This window comes from Thermobia domestica, chromosome 4, assembly GCF_964235325.1.
Source record: "Thermobia domestica chromosome 4, izTheDome1.hap1.1, whole genome shotgun sequence".
Lineage (NCBI taxonomy): Eukaryota > Metazoa > Arthropoda > Insecta > Zygentoma > Lepismatidae > Thermobia > Thermobia domestica.
Genome location: NC_137457.1, coordinates 27,732,728 through 27,745,195, shown reverse-complemented (window position 1 = coordinate 27,745,195; position 12,468 = coordinate 27,732,728). Strand labels below are relative to the sequence as shown.

At 37.9% G+C, this 12,468-nt stretch overlaps 1 protein-coding gene across 6 annotated transcripts in view; it reads left to right on the top strand.

Annotated features, from left to right (window-relative positions):
- Positions 1–12,468, top strand: part of hpo (serine/threonine-protein kinase hippo) — a 329,614-nt gene that overhangs the window by 219,116 nt on the left and 98,030 nt on the right. The window lies entirely within an intron of this gene.

The following is a 12,468-nucleotide window of genomic DNA, read 5'->3' as shown; positions in this document are numbered from 1 at the left end:
GTACTATAATACCAAATATATAAAATGAGCAATTTCTAAAATTTAAGGGATGGGCCAAGGTACCCCTAACAAATTTTAAAGGGGTGCACAAATGTACCTATGTCTTATGATAGGGAATAGACCCCTATACATAACCATATAAACATATAAGGTAATAGGACCTCATCCAAGAGATAAATTGGGTCAAAATGTCAAACACGTGGTACAACGTATTGCTTACGTTTATATTTTGGCAATTTCGTACCCATGAAAGTGGACGATGTGGACCATCCAAATTTATCATGATACATATTAAGGTCCTGTACTATAATACCGAATGCTTAAATCAAAAAAATTCCAAAATTTAAGGGGCGGGCCAAGGTACGTACCTCTCCTAAAATTGAAAGGGATGCACCAATGTACCTATGTCTTATGATAGGAAATGAGCACCTATACATTACAATATAACCATATAAGGTAATAGGACCTCATCCAAGAGGATACATTGGGCCAAAAGACCAAACACGTGGTTGTACTAAAATTTGGCAATTTTGTACCCCTAAAAAGGGAACGATGTGGACCACCCAAATTTATAGTGATCCATATTAGGGTCCTATACTGTAATACCAAATGTTTAAATTGAACAATTTCCAAAATTAAAGGGGTGGGCGAAGGTACCTCTCCCAAAAATTTAAAGGCGTGCAAAAATGTACCTATGTCTTATGATAGGAAATGGACCCCTATACATGACCATATAACCATATAAGGTAATAGGACCTCATCCAAGGGAATAAATTAAATCAAAAAAACAAACACGTGGTTGTACCTAAATTTGGCAATTTCGTACCCATGAAAGGGAACGAGATGGACCATCCAAATTTATCATGATACATAATGAGGTCCTGTACTATAATACCAAATGGTTAAATTGGAGAATTTCTGAAATTGAAGGGGTGGGCCAGGGTACCCTCCTAAAAATTTAAAGGGGTGCACCAATGTACCTATGTCTTATGATAGGGAATGAACACCTATACATGACCATATAACCATATAAGGTAATAGGACCTCATCCAAGGAGATAAATTAGGTTAAAAACCAAACACGTGGTTGTACTAAAATTTGGCAATTTTGTACCCCTAAAAGGGAACGAGGTGGACCACCCAAATTTATAGTGATCCATATTAGCGTCCTATACTATAATACCAAATGTTTAAATTGGACAATTTCTAAAAATGAAGGGGTGGGCCAAGGTACCCCTCCCAAATTTTTAAAGGGGTGCATTAATATACCCATGTCTTATGAAAGGTAATGGACCCCTGTATACGCCCCATATAACCATATAGGGTAATAACACCTCATCAAAGGGATAACTTAGGTCGAAACAAAACACGTGGTATAACGTATTGCTTACGTTTATATTTTGGCAATTTTGTACCCCTAAAAGGGAACGAGGTGGACCACCCAAATTTATAGTGATCCATATTAGCGTCCTATACTATAATACCAAATGTTTAAATTGGGCAATTTCTAAAAATGAAGGGGTGGGCCAAGGTACCCCTCCCAAATTTTTAAAGGGGTGCATTAATATACCCATGTCTTATGAAAGGTAATGGACCCCTGTATACGCCCATATAACCATATAGGGTAATAACACCTCATCAAAGGGATAACTTAGGTCGAAACAAAACACGTGGTATAACGTATTGCTTACGTTTATATTTTGGCAATTTTGTACCCCTAAAAGGGAACGAGGTGGACCACCCAAATTTATAGTGATCCATATTAGCGTCCTATACTATAATACCAAATGTTTAAATTGGGCAATTTCTAAAAATGAAGGGGTGGGCCAAGGTACCCCTCCCAAATTTTTCAAGGAGTGCATTAATATTCCCATGTCTTATGAAAGGTAATGGACCCCTGCATACGCCCATATAACTATATAGGGTAATAACACCTCATCAAAGGGGATAAATTAGGTCAAAAACCCCCGAAATTTGAATTTTTGGCAATTTTTTACCCATGAAAGGGAACGACATAGACACCCAATACTGATAGAGGTACATACTATGGTCCTAGGCTACCATACCCAATTTTTAGATTTGGCAATTTCCAAAATTTAAGGGGGGTGGTCCTAGGTACCCCTGCCAAAATTTAGGGGGTGGGCCAAGGTACCCCTGCCAAAATTTAGAGGGGGTGGTCCTAGGTACCCCTAGGTTATTGACCCTGGGCCAAGGTCATTGACCTTTGACCTATGACGTCACAAAAATGAGTTCAAGGTCAAATCGCGCAAACGCGGGGGAGTACTACTGTAAGCATCGTTGTGTGAAAATAAACACTGTGGAAGCGCATGCGAAGACAGACAAAGCTGATTGTTTCAACAAGCTGAGACCATAATTGCTTACATGCTTTTCTGAAACCTAACACAGCCTAACAATCAGGACCTGAGATCTCCCCAACAAGTTTGCAGTATGTGAATTGCAATTCAGAATACAAAAGTTAATACAAGTACAAACGCATTAACCATAATACGCACATTTATTCTGCTATAACTTTCAGTTGATTGTTGTTGTTCACAAAATGCAAGATGGAAGATATGGTTCTTGTAGGCCTATTTAGAGTATACTTGTTGTGAATTCATGACACCTAAGTGATGTTAATTGATATGTCATGGAAGTGTAACAACTACGTTAGCAATAAGATTTAACAAAGAAAAGTAAGCCTATTGTGTCAGTAGCCATGTTGAGGATTGCTATAGTACTCGCGCCGAAGTTTGACCTAGATCTACCGATTTCACCACCCAATAGAACGCGAAGGTGTATTCCAGTCGTCAACCCCCACCCATCAAATTTTGTCAGTGTCGTCTCTCACGCTACACGGAAAACATCTCCCGAGAGTACAGTGTTGTCGGATTGGCGCCAAGTTCCGTTTTCTTAATTGTTTTTGTTGCGTTATATTTTCGTTGTTACTATTTGTGCTATTGTTACCATTTTAGAATAGTTGTTACAGTAGTTATTGTTGTGCAGTGCTATTATTGGTAATTTTTAAATGCCTCTTTAATATACTCGTTTACTATGTCTTCAAAGTTTGGCAACATAGCTGGTGAATTTCAGCTGTTCGACGTTTCCCCAAGTGTGCGCTCGGGAAGCGGCTCCACGAATTGTACCGAAGTTTTGCGATGTGTTGGAGCTCAAGCAAAATATTTCTATGATTGGTTTAAAACCCAAGCTTCACGACTCGGCGCGAGTACTATAGTATAGTATAAGCAGTGGCGTATTTAGGAGGCCTATCGGTCTCAAGTCCCCTCCTCGAAATAAATTTGTTAGTTTTTCTCATTCCATGTACAACAGTAATCCTTCTTACCATTTCTAAGAATTTCATTGACTTTCCATTTTCTTATGCTCTTTGTTCAGAAATAATACTGTATTTGTCAAATTTCATTCCATGTAAGAACGACTTCCTATTTTTCTTTCTTTCTTCCATTCTACTCTTCTGTTTCTTTTTCTTTCTTTCGTTTCTCCTATCATACTTTCGACCGTTGTTGTGATTCAAGTCGGCCATCGTCAGTAACAGGAAAACTGACAGGAGCTGATAAGCGAAACTGTTCCACACCAGCTTGCACGGGACTTTAGTTATTATAGCATAGGAATATTTATTCTACATCGTTTAGTTAATAAAGGAAGGTAAATGTTTAATTCAAATCAAGAGTGGAGAATAAGTAGCCCGGGGAATTATGTAGGCCAAGAGAATGCTTCCTTTTTCTTCTATGAATAGAATAAAAGTTAGATTCACTGCTTTTTTTTTTTTTTTTTTGTATCATGTCATAAGATTCGCCAGTCCGTAATACTTGCCATTAAAACTCCAGTCACTATATTTCAGCTTTAAATTTCTCTCAACATTTTCTTTCATTAAAAAACGTACAGAGATCAAACTGAATATTTCATTTTTTTTTTCTAAAATAAAATCGGTTAAGTTGAAATTAAATTACAAATATTCAGCGTGTGTTTGGAGGTGTTTCATTTCAGATTCGACTGGGGGTAAGATTCTCCACCAACATACGAGTTTCACGTTTTTTCGTATTATATTAGTAGACAATGGATTAAAGTATATGTAATAATGGAAGTCAAGTGGGCAATGCTCACCCCCCGAAACAAAATCCTAAATACGCCACTGAGTCTTTAAGTATTGTGATGTTCACTCAGTAGAAGGGTGTTCCATTCTTGAAGTAAAAATCCCCGTTCATGTAAGCTTGTGGATAAGATCTTGTAGGTGTTGTCTTTTTGTTATGATTCTCCCACTATTTTCCATCCACTAATTTCACTATAACTTTCACAGACATATCAGGTAGTTTAAAAAGTAGTAAACGTTTGAACACGAGATGGCGTTAGTGTACTAAATCGCAGGGTATATGAGTGGCAGCGGATCGAGCCTAACGTCATTTAGCAGTTAAAGCTATTAGATGTGCAAAAACTGCCGGAATTCTTGTAATCAAACGTAAATTATTGCACCTGATGATGAGTGAACTTTACCGCAAAACTGCGCTGCATTTTACAGTTTTATTTCACTAAAGATGTAAATGCTGCGCAGGCCCATGAAAAAAGTTGTACTGTTTATGAGGAAGGTACATCATCAAAAGAAACAGCCAAAATATAGTACAGTTGCTTTCGTTTTGGAAATTTCGATATTCAAGATGTTTCTAAGAGCGAACAACCAGTACCGAGGTTCCGCGTTCATCATGAAAAGTGACTATATAACCTTTATAACTCGAAGTTTTATTCATTCAACATCTATAGGTAGAAATTGTAAAAAATTTCTTAAATTAAATAAGATCACTAGTAAAAAATAAAATACCATACATGAGTAAAACACAGTTACAGTACACATTTGTAATAAAGACAATTACGTAAAAGCTTAGAGCTGTAGCTTTGGGTTACTGAGGTCACATCATGAGAAGTTCGACTTCTAGAGGTACTCTTTGACTCGTAGAGGTTCGCAGATACGAAAGTTCGAGTTACCAAGGTTTTTAAATTCGACTTATCGAGGTTGTAATTTTTAAGCATTCGACTTACAGAATTACAGAGGTTATTTTAACATTGAGTGTTGTGGAAAGTTCAAGGGAATATAAAAAATTAGAGTTACCAAAGAATTCGAGTTATCAATGTCCAACTGTATTTCTGTGTATGTGATATGGGATGGAAATAGCCACTATTAAAGTTATCGTTACCTGTGAAGATGTAACGGATGTACTTCGTTAACGAACTCAGCTGAGATAATTGTTCTAGCCGTCTATTGCAAAAAAGAATTCAAAAATTCATTTTTCTTCAAGAGTTACCGTTTGGAGTAACGTACGTGCGTACTAACATTACAATCTTATAAAATCCTCTAGCAACATGTAATAGCATTACAATCTTATAAGGCCCACTAGCGTGATCATATCATTTCAATCTTATAAACCCATTAGCGTGATCATAATAACATTTCAATCTTATAAGGCCCACTAGCGTGATCATAATAACATTTCAATCCTATAAGCCAATTAGCGTGATCATAATAACATTTCAATCTTATAAGGCCCACTAGCGTGATCATTATAACATTTCAATCCTATAAGCCAATTAGCGTGATCATAATAACATTTCAATCTTATAAGGCTCACTGTCGTCATCCTTTTAAATATGTTCAGGTACCTAACGCATCTACCAGGTTCAGAAGCAGAATCCTACTCTGAAAGTTTTTTTCTTTCAGTGAGTTGTCTTTTGTTGTTGAGCATTATGATAGTTGTGTGCTTGAGCATTTCTTTTCGTGTAGTTCCTTTACAGTAGTTGTTAATGTTTGTTTGTTGTAACAACAAAACAAAATTAAAAAAATCTCTTGCGTAGTCGTAACTGAGACATTGATGTTTGTTAGAATTCTTGTGAGCCTTAGGTGGTTTGTTGATATGTTCCGCTTCCGAAAGGCACATTTTCGTTCTCAAGAGGAATTCCTTTAGTTTGTGATGACTGCTACAAATAAAAATCCACCCCAAACGTCAGTAGATAACAACTTCGTAAGCATTGTCTTTTTCCTTTCTTGAATGCTAAAAGAGGCCCCAGAGCGGCTGAAAGAATGAACCTCGTTAGCTTTCAAGCAACGTCTCTCCTTTGTCAAATTCCCATAGCTCTTTCTTTCATGTCTTTGTTATGATCATTGTTTGGAAGTCGATGTCCTTTTGGGTGGAGACATCAAAGAAGTGACAATATATTTAACACATCGCCCAATATTAATGTGGGCTGTATTCAGCTTGTATTATTGTCGAGTATAGTTCAAGAATTTATTATGTCAGATACTGATGGATAGTACATTCCATGGGTTGATCCAGGACGGACTTCTGGAGGAGGCGTTGGGTTGTAATACTGCTAGTTAGAGCTACTTTTAACAGCTCCAAACTCTAGGATAGGTTTTATTTATATATATAAAATAAGAAATTTTCCCTTCTGGGCGCGAGATCGCCCCCTGGATCCGCCACTGGTACAGTCACGTTAAGAAAAACGGACCTGCCACTTCTTAAAACCTGTACCATCACAATCGTTGGTAGAGTATTTTGCTTGGAGATATTGAGCATCTAAAAAAGATTTATGTTTATTCAGTTCCCTTCCATTTGAGACGTTCATTTTCGAACGGCAGCGTGTCGCCCAAATTCGATTTTTAGATTTTGGCACTATTGGAGCAATTATATTCATAGCTTTCATAAAATGTATTCTTTACAGTTACTAAAAATCCGAAATACGGCGAATATTTTATTCAAATATTTGCAGTTTTGTCATAGACTGGGTCTTGTCCAGTTTCAAAAGGTATGTTGCCCTTCAAACAGTTTCAAAACGACTCTTGTTCAGACTTTTTTGTGATTTTTTAAAAATTGTGATTTTTTAAAAATTGTGATGTGGGCAAAGACCCATTTGGAAATGGGGTAGTCATTTATGAGTACAGGGCGGAAGTTTTGAAAGACAGAGCCGGACTTTAGCCAATTCAATCGATTTCTTCGAATTGAATGATTGAGTTACTGCTTCAGCGTTATACGCGAGTTCGAACTCATGCAGTTAGCACTCATCATCACTGCCACTAAAACTGACCGATTTGCGAAGTCCGTGTTAAATAGTACGTTTGCCGTACAACATCTTTGGCCAGTTTCACCTTGTACCTGCGGTCTATCACGGCGTACACACACGCCTGATATCTGATTGTCGGAATATTGTAAGACGTATGACTCACCCCTATAGCCGATGAGACTGTTAGATACCTTTGAGAAATAATAGTATAGAATGTGATAGTACTCAAAGGTACAAGACTTCTGTATTTTGATGGGGGTACCACGAGGTATAAACAATATTGGGTGCTCGTTTCTGGATATTCTCAGCGAAATGAGTGATATCTGGGAGATGCTTAGGGTTGCCAACTGGCCGGTTTTTCACCGACCTGGCCAGATATATTACTGTTATTTTGATTAAAGCCGGTGACCGGTCAAACTTCTTACAAACCCCTTTATGACCGGTTTTACAAATATGTATCTAGTTCGAAGTATAGATTTAAAAAGTAACTTTCATTCTGTAAATCCAAAACTGCCACCTTTCACCATCTATCAAATATTAACATATTTTATTCACCTTTATACAATTTTAAGGAGATGATAGGGACTGTATCAGGGAAAATTTGAAATTTACTTGTAAGGAATTTTATACATTTATTGAGAGAGAAAAATGACTTCTTAAAGGAATTTTCTGTCATTGAAGTATAAGTTTAAAGAATAAATTTAATTTTCCAAGTCCAAAATTGTCACATAAAGATTAATATACTTTTGTTCATCTGTTTCGATGATTTTAAAGAAATGGCACTTATGGGGCGTTTACACTTAGTCGATTTGCGTTCGATTCAGTTGAATTGACGTCACTTTCACCTTAATCGACCGTGTAAACGGGACTTCAACTTAATCGCTTGTTGATCGAAGGCGACTAATCGACTGGCAACTGAATTGAAAGACGTTCTATTTTCTGTGGTTGAAATAATTGAACACATCCATCGATCTGATTCGGCTTAGTTGCTTCGATTTAGTGGCAAATGCAGCGAGTCGATTTAGTCGTGCGACTAAATCGACCAAGTGTAAACGCCCCATTACTGATAAATACAATAAAATGATCAATGTCGATTTCAGTTTCTCATTTATAGCACAATGTAAGGGAGAGGTGAGCAATGGTGATCACCTAAGAAAAATGGGTTATTACGCAGTTTCATTTGCAAAATATATTGAAACAAATTTGTAAATACATACTCCAGTCCTTCTACAATAAGTGTGTAAAATAAAAAGAGGATCATTCTTTCAGTTCGGGAACACGGAAAAAACTCAAATTGCTACTTTGGTTGCCATTCCCATCACATGTTGGTAATGGCGATCACAGTACAAACTTAATAAAGAAACATAGTTTCATAGGCAGTTCAAGTTTTTTTTACACACTGCGCCTTCGAAAGACTGAGAAACGTCAACTGAATGTTTTATTGACGTTTTATCAAAGACACGTTACGTATATATGTGGTCTTTGATAAAACGGCGTGGTGAGTCCACAACAGTACAGTCAGCATGCATCCACAATCCACAAAGGTTACACCGATACCAAAGTTTCCGTGTTTGACTAAAGTAGGCGTATTACCTATCTTAGGTGGCCTCTTTTATAATTTTTGGCTGGACAAGTAGTCCAAAAGTTTGTTGGGAATGGTGATCACCATCGCAGTAAACCGATCACGTTGATCGACATTCCCAACATTGCGCCATTTTGAAAATTGAGCTGGTTATACTGTAAAACGTAGTTTTTTTTTTAAATGTAACTATGTGTCGTGCATTAGACGTAAATATAACTTTTTATGAATCTTAGTAACTTCAAGATCTTACAACCTAAATTGTACCTGTCGTGAGTTGAAATATGCAGATACTTGTAAGAAAATCAACAAAAACAAGTTTCAGCACGCTGTAGACTTCAATCTACTCTGACAATTTTTTCGACAACACACAAGAAACCTTGCTACAAGAGGCAGATAGCAGCACGAGTTTGACTTCTCCTCGGGTCACGCAAGAGGGCAAAGTGGGCTGATCACCATTCCCAACTGATCGCCATTCCCTTCCTCTCCCCTATCTATTAAGATTATTAGTGAATGTACAAAGGATTATGCAGAGTATCTACAGGTGCTAATGCACTTTTGTTAACGATAGTACATTTCCTTCACATGAATTTGTCCGAACCACGGGCACCATTTCAGACTTCGCTTGAAGGGGGACAAGTGCACCACCGACATAAGATAAGACTTTCACGTTTTGTACTAGTATATTAGTAGACAATCGATTAAAGTATACGTATTTCTCAAACTCTCCGGAGGGGGGCAATTGCCCCCTCCTGCCTCCCTTGGAACGAACAAAGATACTTCACACTTAGACCTATATCATAGGGAATTTTGGGGGGTGCCGTTTTTTTATTTTCCAGAGTTGGCAACCCTAGAGATGCTGGAATTTTCATTCAGGATGAGGCACCGTCTCATACTTGCATACTTATTATGAATCAGCAGCAGCAAGTGGTGAAAGTACAAGGTTGGACAGGGAATCGGTTAAACTTTAATTCAATAAAAGGAGTGTATCATATTGTGAAAAATAAGGTCAGTTTATATTTGCCAACTTAAAGAGCTTCTCGGGGGGCGCGGTGGCTCAGTGGTAGAGCGTTCACCTCTGGTGCTTGGGGTCCCGGGTTCGATCCCAGCCCCCGCCAAGTGAACTTTGTGGTGGACAAACACCGTGCTCGTGGGTTTTCTCGGGGTTCTCCCGTTTCCTCCCACTTTCTTCATTCCACCATTTCACTCATCTCTCATCATCACCGTCTCCTTTAGCCTAACCGGCATAACCGTGGAACGTAAAACTTAAAGATTTAATTTCATTTTTAAAGAGCTTCTACAGCAAATATGGCAACATAACAGGGTTATTCCAGAAATGGTGGCAAGGAGTATCCAAAGCAAGCCAAGACATGCTCAGGCTCCTACTAAGGCGAAAGGTGGGACAAAAATTATTAACCATACAGTGCAAAAATAAAGTATGGTGGATGCAAATGTGTCGATAAAATTGTAAATACCAAGACCAAACTCAAACAAAATTTTAAAATGACAACAATATCTGATAATTCGTAATTGGTTGTTTACCTACAGTAGTTACTTTCAAATTGAATGCAGGCCAGGGGTAGTGATATAAGAACGATTAATAGCGGGTGCCAGGGGCGGATCGAGGACCGACTTCCTGGGGGGGCGGTGGGTTATACTGCTACTTTTAAGGGCTCCAAACTTTGGGATGGATTTTATTTATATATACAAAATAAAAAAGCTTCCTCTTCTGGGGGAATGCCCTCCCCCTGGATCCGCCCCTGGTGGATGCGTACAAAGTGTATGAATCCTTTGCCTGTAGAGGTAGATATCTGTATTTACATATCGAAAAGAATATTAATTCATTTTTATTTATTTATTTATTTACTGATCAAATTTTTCTTTTTTTCATAATGACTGCTATATGAAATGGGACTGTGAGTTTCTTTTTCGGGGAACTAACCGATGTCCACACATACACGATGTCCTATGTTTCAATAAATCCAGACCTCGTCCTTGCAATCAAAATTTTAAGTTCATCGACATTTGTTGAACCAACCCAAATTTGATTTACCGTAAAATTACAGCTAAAACTCTCCCTTGTATCACACTACAGTTTTTCTGTGCTCGTGGAGAAGATTCTTTGTGACTCTGTGCTTTGGATAGCTGCCATGCTTAATTCCCGTTGGAAAGCGAAGAGGTTGCAGGAAGTGAGTGCTAGTATTTGGCACGGTTCCCGCCTTGTGCGATCGGGATCCTCTAATTACACGTAGCAAGACAAGTAATGTGGAGGGAACCAGTGCATGGTGTAGTTCGAGAACTGTTCGCCATGCCAAACGCATTATGCACGCCTGTCTCTGATGAATTTTCATGTGGGTTGCTATTTTCGTGTCTGTCGAGTCGAAGGAGGTAACAAAATGCTACCCCAAAAACAGACACGTATTGAATGTATGCCAGTTTATATATTTATAGGGTATTTTTGGGTCTCTTTCAGTTAAAATGTGTTTCTTTCGAATTCACAGCGTTGGTAATCCGAGACTTGGTGGAAGCTATCACGCAGTACCAGCCGCAAACGTTTTATCTCCAGTTAGGCGGGTTTATTCCTGAGAACTCTAAAATTTTACAATTTTATTAGCGTACTAGTTGAAATGCCCGCTCTTCGCACGGGAATAATAGATTTATGGCAAATATCTGAACCTGTTCCTCGTTAGGATACACATTTCAATTTAAGTGTAATTTTAAAAATCATAACATACTGTATTTTTTGGCATAAATTTTGTATTCGCCTACCTGTGCATAAAATCTTTGGAGCGGGAACTGTGTTCAAAAGACAGGTAACCCGTTTTTCGTTATGCAATCATAAACAAGAGACAGTCTATTTCAATATGGCGAAAAAAATATTTTAAAAAATGCACCTACCCTCCTCAAAATCGTAATTTTGAAAAATACTGGGTCAAATATGCTTTTGTTTGTAATTAGGAGTATATATACATATTTTTATATTGTAACATGAAGGGCTCGTGAGATACGCCCTTTTTCTTTCTTTTGTACATACGCCAAAATGATCAAAAACGACTGGAAGCTTTCAAAATGTGAGTGTAGAGAAGAAAGAATTAGGTAGGCCGAGTGGAAAACGAATGACATGGTTTTAGTATTGGTGGGAGACAAAAGAACAATTTAGGTACTACTAACAGAATACTCGTTCTTCGCACGGGGAGAATACGTTTCATTTAGGACATAAAGGGCTAATTTGGATTTAAACAGCATTGGAAGTGTCACTGTTCATCTCAGCGACCCCGAAAACTATGGATTCCGCACTAATGTCGTAATTTTCGATCATTTTTAAATATCTCCTCTTCCCGTTGCTTAAGTTGCTCAGTCAAAGTGAAATGATAAAAAACATCCCGGGTCCGAATCTCATCTATGTTGAAAATTTGATCGAAATCGGTCGAATAGTTCAAAAAGATACGAAGTCACAAACATTCTGACTTTCATTTTTATACATATAGATTAAGAAGAGAAAGAGAAGTTAGTTGGAGCATTGGCAGATAAGGAACTGCATCATGAGGGACGTGCTAGAGGATGTGGTGGCAGGAAAAAGAGGGAGAGATCGAACGAGTCTCACTTGCGGCAAGTGACCAGCCAAAAAAATGGCAGAATACTATGACGATGATGATAATAGTGTGCAAAGATAACGTATATGCCAATCGAGAAATGACATGAAAGTGAACAGAAAGGTTTGAGAATAAATTCTTATTCGCAGTTTCCGAGAAAGAAATATTTTTATGAGGAAAATGTATGCCATTTGTTGGTAAAAATGTTGATGGTAGGTTTTGTTCTGCTACGACA